Source organism: Papaver somniferum, unplaced genomic scaffold, assembly GCF_003573695.1.
Source record: "Papaver somniferum cultivar HN1 unplaced genomic scaffold, ASM357369v1 unplaced-scaffold_732, whole genome shotgun sequence".
Lineage (NCBI taxonomy): Eukaryota > Viridiplantae > Streptophyta > Magnoliopsida > Ranunculales > Papaveraceae > Papaver > Papaver somniferum.
This window is the reverse complement of record NW_020650216.1, coordinates 1-8,975: the sequence shown is the minus strand read 5'-3', so window position 1 is coordinate 8,975 and position 8,975 is coordinate 1. Positions and strand designations below refer to the sequence as shown.

Sequence of the window (8,975 nt, the reverse complement as noted above, 5' to 3'; positions counted from 1 at the left end):
GAAGAAAGTAAATAAGAGCGAAAAACTCTAGTATTATTCTTATTTCTTTGTACTCTTATCATTTTTGTAAGATCCATAAGAGAAATTAATAAAAATTGGGTGATTGTTCTTAAATTTTGTGGGGATTATTATGAAATATCATCGGGTGTAATTGTGGGATTTCCTGCAACTACATAATGACGCTAGAAACAGGAAATGATTGAAGATTGATTAAAGATTATCCGAGAACAAGGTTAAAGATTGTTATTGTGATTGGAAAATGTTTAAAGTAACTAGAGAAGAATTTCTGTAATTTTCAACGGGTTATTAAAATCAAATTTTCAACGGGTTATCCTTGCTGAGTAGTTCGATATCATTTCCGAGTAAAATCTTGTCTCTATTCAGTTCATTCTTCTCAGCTTTTAGAAACTCAACACCAGTTTCCATTTCAGACTTCTCTCTACTGAGTAATACGACATCACTTTCCACTCTAGTCTTCACCTTGCGAAGAATATCAAAATCACATTGCAATATTTCCTTCTCCGTATTGAGTAAGTCAGTATCAGTACCCAATTTAGTCTTCTTTCTATTGAGTGATTCAATTTCTCTTTCGAGTTTCAACTTCTCCTTGTTAAGTACAGTCTTCTCTTCTATGAGCTTACAACGATCAGTCTCCAACTCCTTCCTTGTTTTGGTGAGTGATCCGACATCACTTTCCACTACAGACTTTTCTTTGTTAAGTAAATTGATTTCGTTTCTCAGTTTCAACTTCAAGTTCTCTAGAGATCGAACATCTTGATCCTTATCATTTGATAGAGTTGTACGTTCTTTGGTGGAGGTGCCAATTCGCTTATCAACCTTCTACACAAATAGAGAGAAATTCAGAAGAAAAAAAGACGATGAAATGAAATTGACTAATAATGCAGATGATGATATTACAAACCTTTAGACGTAGAGAGTTACTTTTCTTCTTCTTCTTCTGTTGATCCAGACAGATTCTCCTACTAGAACTTGTGGCTAAATTAGCACTTCCGATCAATGGCTGTGTGATTAAGTTAAGATTCAAGTTAAGGCGAGTCTTAGCTCACTAAATTTTACATTAAGAGACATATGTGCTGAAATGTGATCTCACCAAGGAGTGCGTGGGGCTAGAACAATGATTCGGTTCCCATTGTTCAGTAGAATTATCTTCATATCCTAGCTCTTCTGCGCCTGAATCCTTTTCATCTCCTCTTACTCCTGAATGTCAACCTGCAATGTGAGGAGCAAGAACCAGTGTCATATGCAAGGATGCTAGATAATGAAAACTTTGTGTTATATGGTAATTTATCTCAAATTCTTTAGCAAAGTTTTGATCACCCTACTGATACCATTCTCGGCTACCAAAGTTTAAGATCTGGAGTTGATCTTACCTCTGGTGGAAGTAGATATTCAGGAGATCAATGGTGCAGTGGCAATATATACAGAAACTTCAGAGAGTGTAATATCAGATGCGCTTGAAGGTTCACCGAGGAGACCAGTAATCTTAAGTTTAAACACTGCTGGTCAGCTTCATCTTGTTGGTTCTGATGGTGTAGTCCTTAAATATCTTCACCGAAACAAAAATCAACAACAAGAAGAAGAAAGTACTGTGAAGGAGGGTGTTCATATGTATAGAGCAAAACTGGAATCAACTGGGCATTTCAGTCTGTACAAGGAAAGAATTGATGAAAATGTTAGTGATCACAAAGAATATTCTGTTCTGGTACAATCATGGCCAGTTTATCATATGAGTTGTTTCCTTGAGAAATGCATAATTGCAGTGCTGGCATTTGCTTATTTTGTTGCGCTGATAGTGTGCTTTGCTTGTTGCTCGTTCTGTTGGCTTTGCTGTTTGTTGTGTTTGCCGGGCTTTGCTTATTACTGGCTCTGTTGCTCATTATCCTTTAGAAGATACATGTATTAAGTTTTAGATCGTATGATAGGATTTTGATTCATCAAAATATCTGCGATATCACAATCTATATTTATTGTAAGAGCTAGCACTATGGTGCTGGCTATCCCTTCCCTATCTCTCAAATGTAGGGAAGGGATGACACATGGAAGGCAAGCTTGCTATGGAGGCGCCTCATCCCTTCCTTACATGAAACGGCTACTCAGTAGCCGTATAAACAGTGCCACACGGATACTCAGCAGCCGTATTAGTCAATTCATTGTCCTGACCAATATGGCCACTCAGTGGCTGTATCATAGGGTTAAGTCCTCAGAAGCCAAGTCGGGTTTCCCACTTCTTCTTCTTCTCTAGGTTTTCATCCTATCAAACCCCTTTCAAACCCCTATTACCCCTTTTGGATTTTCATATTGATTCACTGGGATTCGATGGCTTGAATTAAAAGGGCTTGATCGTTACTCCAAGGTGAAACAAATCCATTCTTCAATTTCGAATTTCATCCAAAAAATCATCTAAGGTGAGTGATTCTAATGTTAGGGTTTCAATTGATTTTAATTTTGATTTTGAATTTGATTTTGATGAAATTGTAGATATTAAGTTGGTTAGGTATGTAGTATGCAATTCACTAATGTAATGAAAACATATATTTAGTGAAAAATCCATGATTAATTGTTGTGTTTCTTGATTTTATGTTGAATGAAATGTTTGAAAACTAGAATATGCAATGTAGAAAATTGATTGATTTGTATTTATGTATGGTATACAGAAATTGATAATGTTAATATTGTTTGCAAAGGCTCATAATGAGTCTAATGCATGCTTATATGAGAGTTAAATATGGAATCTATTTGGATTCCTCTAGTGATGAAGAAGAGAAAGTTTTGCTAATGTTTACACAACTATGTTTGGATGAAAGATTGCGTATTATTAGACAACCTGTACCAAGGGAGGTACAGACACGTAGTGTAATAACGCGTGATCGAGTGTGGCGTGATGCCAAAATGATGAATGATTATTTTATGCCCGGAACTGGCTATACCTCAAGGGAATTCAAACAACGTCTAGGCATGAGGGAAAACTTATTCGAGAAATTGTTAGGAAAATTGCTTGAAGTTGATCCAGAATGGCAACAACGTCCAGATACAACCGGTACTATAGGGCATCTCCGCATATGAAATTAGTTGTCGTGATGAAATGTTTATGCAAAAGTACGCCAACTGATAGTGTTGATGATTACACTCGTATGGGTGCAAAAGTGGAGAGCAGCGTTACGGTGCAGGTATTGAAGGACCATGTATAGGCTCTAGTGAAGTATACTAGAGCTCAAACAGACCTTGGGAAAGCTAACATATGATGCTAACATTTGGATCTTGATTGATACTTCTTGTGTCAGGCTTGATTGATACTTCTTTTTACCAGTCAACTTGTGGTGTTGGGGTGAGTATTAATTACCTGATTAGAGATTTTTAAAGGATGAACCCTTTGTAATTTAAATTATCCACTGCAGAGAGTATCAAGGGGTGTTTCTAGAACTCCATAACTTTGCATTGCCAAACTTCAAAACAAACGTTAGCATTTTTTTAACGACTTCATTTGGTGTAAGTCGAGTTCACCCACATCAAATATCAAAAAAAATAAAAACAACTTCACAATGACATTCACCCAAAACTTCCATCCGTCTTAAGACACTTTTGTTTGCGTCCTAGCTAATAGGAAGCAGTTCTTTGGCCTTAAGATCACGGTTCGGAGCGGTTTTACCCATATAACCGGACCATAGCCGATGCGAATCAATCAAGCCGTGGAATTATGTCTAATTTGATCCTATCCATCCATGGAAAGTATAAAAGTTCCTAAACCTAAATGAAGTGCATCATATTCAGATTCAGATCTTTTCTTTTCAGCTGCGCCGCAATCACAAGAAAATGAAGATCAAGCACAAACCAACATGGTTTTGTTTTGTTGATTGAATCATATAGCATAATAATATCTCCTCTCAAAAACATCACATAATTAGGTTAGCCTGTTCGTGTTTTGAACTTAGCATACTAGTTTCATTTGTTGGAAGAGTGGAAGTGGAAGCCATCTTGTTTCGTTTACCCGAACATGTGATCTGCCTGAATCTGTTAATCACCATGGATTTCTAATATAAGGTTTTTTTTTTTTTACAGTGGAGCTGTTGATTCGGTGATAATTCAAGTTGAATATTGAGGTGCTTGCTTCGTCAACTGTTCGGCCATTGTTCATTAGTTTGTTTCTTATCCAGCTGAATATGTCTGTTGAATATATCTTTAAAGAAGCTAATTTAATATGCTTTTGTGATTTCAGGAAGCATTCCAGTTCCTCCAACTTTTAATAGTTCATATCTTCAAAACGATGAGATGTAAAAAAATATTTGCGATTCCTCGTGGACCATTTTCGGACTGAAATCTACAATGGAGCAAAATTATTGTGCTTATCTGGTCCTTATTTTGGGATGTAAGTATCTGTGAAGAATATTGCAAAGTAGTTTCGTGTATTTCTTGGTTCTGCCTATCTCATGTTAATTAAAAAGTCTATCTTATTAACTTGGTTCGGCCAAGTAATGTCAATTAAAAAGTCTTATCCAACAGCTTATTATGTCCACTAAATTGGTGAACTGGGAAGCTTATCCAGCTTATTAATTATGTACAGGTATTTGGAGCATGAAATTAGCGAACTGGGAAGCTTCATCTATAAAAATCCATCAGTTGTCATGGGTAGCTCCACTTCATCTATAGCTAGCAAAAGACTTCTTTTTGCTCCATTACTCTTTGGACTCGAGAGGACTTTTATGACCATGACTTTTTGGTTTGATATAGTATGCACTCCTACTAACATTTTTGCTCCTAGTTCTGCGTGATACATTCTTTTCCTCCAACGTTTAATCTCTCTTTGTTTTGCTTTGGGTTTTTTCTCGCATTTGCTCCATATCTAATAACTACTTTTTCAGTCTTATAATGGTGGTGCTTCTTCTCTCCAAATCAATGCCTACTACAATACTTGCCCTGAAGTTGAAAGAATCATTTATTCAAAGGTCCACGAATGGCTGCATCGCTTCTTCATCTCCATTTCCATGATTGTTTTGTTAATGTGAGCAAATTTGTAACAGTAATCTTGCAAATTTACTTTCTCTGAATATGTAGTCTGTCTTGATCATGACTGGCTTTTTACATTAGCCGTTGTAGGGTTGCGATGCTTCTGTGTTGTTGGATGATACAACTGGGTTTGATGGAGAAAAGACTGCAGTACCCAACTTGAATTCTCTGAGAGGGTTTGAAGTGGTTGATGCAATAAAATCTGAACTTGAATCTATATGTCCTTAGACTGCTTCCTGTGCTGACATTCTTGCTACTGCTGCAAGAGACTCCGTTGTTCTGGTAATTAATGTGTGCTCGTACAATTATATCTAGCTTCTTTCTTCTTCTTCTTCTTTTCTTTTGCCGGTCTATCGGAGCTTTATATGTCTATAACTGAAATCTTAACAGTGCAGTTTGTACGCTTACAACGTGTGCTTTAATGGCAGTTCGGTGGACCGGGTTGGGATGTGCTGATGGGTAGAAAGGAAAGCTTGACTGCTAGGAAAACAGATGCCAACAACAACATTCCAGCCCCAAATTCAGACTTAAACACACTCATCACCAAATTCCAAAACGTTGGACTCGGCTCGACCCGACCGACATGGTTGCTCTATCAGTTGATTTTGCTTTTCCTAACTTACCTATTAAAATTCACCTGATCCTAAGCTAAAGCTTTGTGCAATTATCCGATTTGCAGGTGCGCACACCATCGGCAAGCTAGGTGTTCATCCTTTAGCTCCAGTCTTCAAGGCCGTAGTACTCGCAACTCCGATGGACAAAGGTTATTTTGTTAAACTGAGAACACTATTTTAAATGGCAGAATGAAGAAATACTAAGACAAAAATTATCTTGTCTACATCTCCAAAATCTACCTTTTTGGGTTTTCTGTTCATATCTAGGAAGGGTAATAGAGTGACTGACAAACTAGAAAAAGGAAGCAAGGAAGTCTGGCCGGAATCAAGACTGGAACTCCAACACTTTAATGTTATACCTTAAAGTTTTTATTTACATATAGACTTAATATAGAGATCTAAAAGAGAGACTCAGATTTTCAAAATTATCACAATGATTGCTCCTCTCAAAACTAAAGTTACAAAGGAGATTCCTAAGTTGTTTTGGTTTTTCTCAGATGAAAGTTGTGACGTTTCCGCTTCACACAAAGGAGATTTTGGTTTGTATACCCGCAAACACGAATTCTCAGGTGATGTGCATCTGCGCCATTGACGTGTTACAATTGTTGAGATGTAGATCTGAATAATTGGTTTAAGTTTTGAGGGTGTATTTAGATCTGATTATGGTAGTATTTGTAAATCTACTTCATCTGTAAATGTTGTTAGTTTATTCTGAATCTGATTAGTCCTCTGTTAAATGATAAGAATCAATCTCAGTTGGATTAGTCCTACTAGTTTATTCTTATAATTTTCTCAGTCTTTCTTCTTTTATATATCAAGATTTCTACATACACAGAAAAATAGTTTTGTACTAGCCATGGAGAACCAAAATGTGGATGATGGTTTATTAGGGTTTTTACCCATAAACCTACCAAACCGGGCCAAAACCGATTTGAATCTATCATAGCCGTGGAATTATGTCTATTTGATCCTATCCATCCATGGAGACTATAAAAATCCCTAAACCTAAAACAAATGTGTAGTAGGGTTTGGGTTGCATAATAGGTGCATGTAAAATTATACTCCTCATGGACCATTTTCAGACTGATGATTACAATTGAGCAAAATCACTCTGCTATCTGGTCTTTATAATGTGATGAATGTTGCTAGTACCTAAATATAATTTTTCGTTCTGCCTATCTTTTTATCCTATTTCTAAACTTGGTAAAGCACAATTTATTCAAGGACTGTCAATCAGAAAGTCATATCCAGCTTAATTTGGTGCATGAAATTGGCCAACTGGGAAGCTTAATGGAGAGCTGCACTTCCTTATTTGCTAGTAGATCATCATTTTGAAAATGTCACTCCTCTGGAGATAGTCCCAATGGATAAAGAATACACTAGAGACACAATCTGGAAAGGATACCTTCAAAGATGTGACTTCGAAAAAGGAATTAAGGTACATCTTTCAGCTAGAGAAACTGGTGGAGGACTTGCTTTTTGTTCTATCACATGAAAAGGACTTTTATGAACATCACTTTTTTGTTCGTTACAGGCTTATAGCGTACTCCTACCAACACTTTTTGGTTCCTTAGAGGAAAATTTATAATTCGATGCAAGTATCTGTTATGAATATTGCAAAGTAGCTTCATGTAATTCTTTGTTTGGCCTATCTTATTAACTTATTTCTAGACCGGGTAATGCACAATTTATAAAAGGAATTGTCAATTAGAAAGTCTTATCCAGCTTACTATGTACAGGTAATTGGAGCATGAAATTGGCCAACCGGGAAGCTTCATCTATAAATCCAGTCGTTGTCATGGAGAGCTGCATTTCCTTATTTATAGATGATCATCATTTTCGAGAGACAGTCCTGATGGATAAAGGATGCTCTACATCATCTTAGAAGGATAGGATGTGACATAGAGAAAGGAACTAAGGTACTTCTTTCAGCTAGATTAACTGGTGAGGACTTTCCTTTTGTTACATCTCTCTCTCTTTAAACGAGAGAGATTTCTATGAACATTACTTTTTGGTTCGTTGTATTGTCCTACTAGGCTACTAACATTTTTTTTGCCCCTAGTTCTGTGACGTTCTTTTTTTTTCCTACCAATGTACTCACTGGCTAAAGGTGTATGGCACCAGGTGTTGCTGATTTTCCTTTAGCGAACGTTACAAGCTTAGCTGACCCTTTCCCTTTACCATCTGTTGATAGGTGCCCACTGTTCATATTTTGGTTTGTTACCTTTGCTTGTAATAAATAAGTCTTCATACCTGGTCTAGTCTCTAGAAACGCGATGGGTGACCTTCATATTCTTTTGGTGGGATTAATTACTGCATCATGTTGAAAAAGAAGATTGCCTGGCATTGGATGCCTATTAGCTATACCTTATGTCGCTGTCATTCCTCGGTAGATTTCTATTAAATCATTGTTAAGCATTTTGCACGTAAATGCTTCTGATATATCTAATAGACATGATACTGCAGTATGTGGAAAAACAAGTTTGCCTGAAAATAGATCCTTCTTTTATTGATCAGCATTCTTAATATTTTAGTGAATGCGGAACCAGTTTTCTAGCTCACCTTTAACAACATAGCTTTAGACCATAACATGAAAATCATTGTACACTCTTCATGGTCTTCTGCTTCTTCGTTAGCAGGTTACCAACTAATTCGTCGCCACTGTACAGGAACAGCTCTTAAGGCTTGCTCTGGATGCTTCACAGCCACCAGTGCAGAAGAAGCCGAAGCTTTAGCATGCTGAGTGGGCAACAGAAATGTCTTTGTAACTTTTTTCGATTGAAGGCAACTGCAAAAGACTCCTTTCAAAAGCTCAAGGAAGCCTCCGCACAATCGAATGGCAGAATGAAGAAATACTAAGACAAAATTATCTTGTCTACAGCTCCAAATTCTATTTTTTTGGGTTTTCTGTTCATCTCTAGGAAGGGTAATAGAGTGGCTGACAAACTAGCAAAGGAAGCAAGGGAGTCTGTCCGGAATCAAGACTGGAACTCCAACACTTTAATGCCTAGTTATACCTTAAAGTTTTTATATACAGATAGACTTAATATAGATACCAGGGATGATGATCTTTCCCCTGTTTATCTAGAATCTATCCCAGCATGTAATTATGTTCGAACTTGAAGAGAGACACTCATGTTGGGGGGTATACTTACATCATCTTCTGTTGCTATGTGAGGAACAACCAACATAAGATAATCAAAGCTTTGATCGCAAACCCCTTCATTGTAGCTTGGAGAGTGATGGTATTGGTTAATTAGATTGGAACCCAGTGAATCATTAGATTTAAACCCAGTTAATGAACCTTATACCGTCATAAGTTACATGTTTAATTTTGAA

The 8,975-nt window shown here is 36.9% G+C and overlaps 1 long non-coding RNA gene across 3 annotated transcripts; it reads left to right on the top strand.

The window, feature by feature from the left end:
• The first annotated feature begins 4,084 nt into the window (after window positions 1-4,084).
• Window positions 4,085-8,853, top strand: LOC113344122. Of its 3 annotated transcripts, XR_003357662.1 has the most exons (10): window positions 4,085-4,118; window positions 4,235-4,384; window positions 4,580-4,745; window positions 4,878-5,017; window positions 5,104-5,304; window positions 5,451-5,608; window positions 5,702-5,785; window positions 6,134-7,074; window positions 7,376-7,555; window positions 8,306-8,853. It is a non-coding gene; the product is annotated as an uncharacterized LOC113344122 (long non-coding RNA). The 3 variants fall into 3 exon arrangements; XR_003357663.1 differs by having other exon boundaries at window positions 5,113-5,304; window positions 5,702-7,074; XR_003357661.1 differs by having other exon boundaries at window positions 5,702-7,074.
• Window positions 8,854-8,975: the final 122 nt, after the last annotated feature.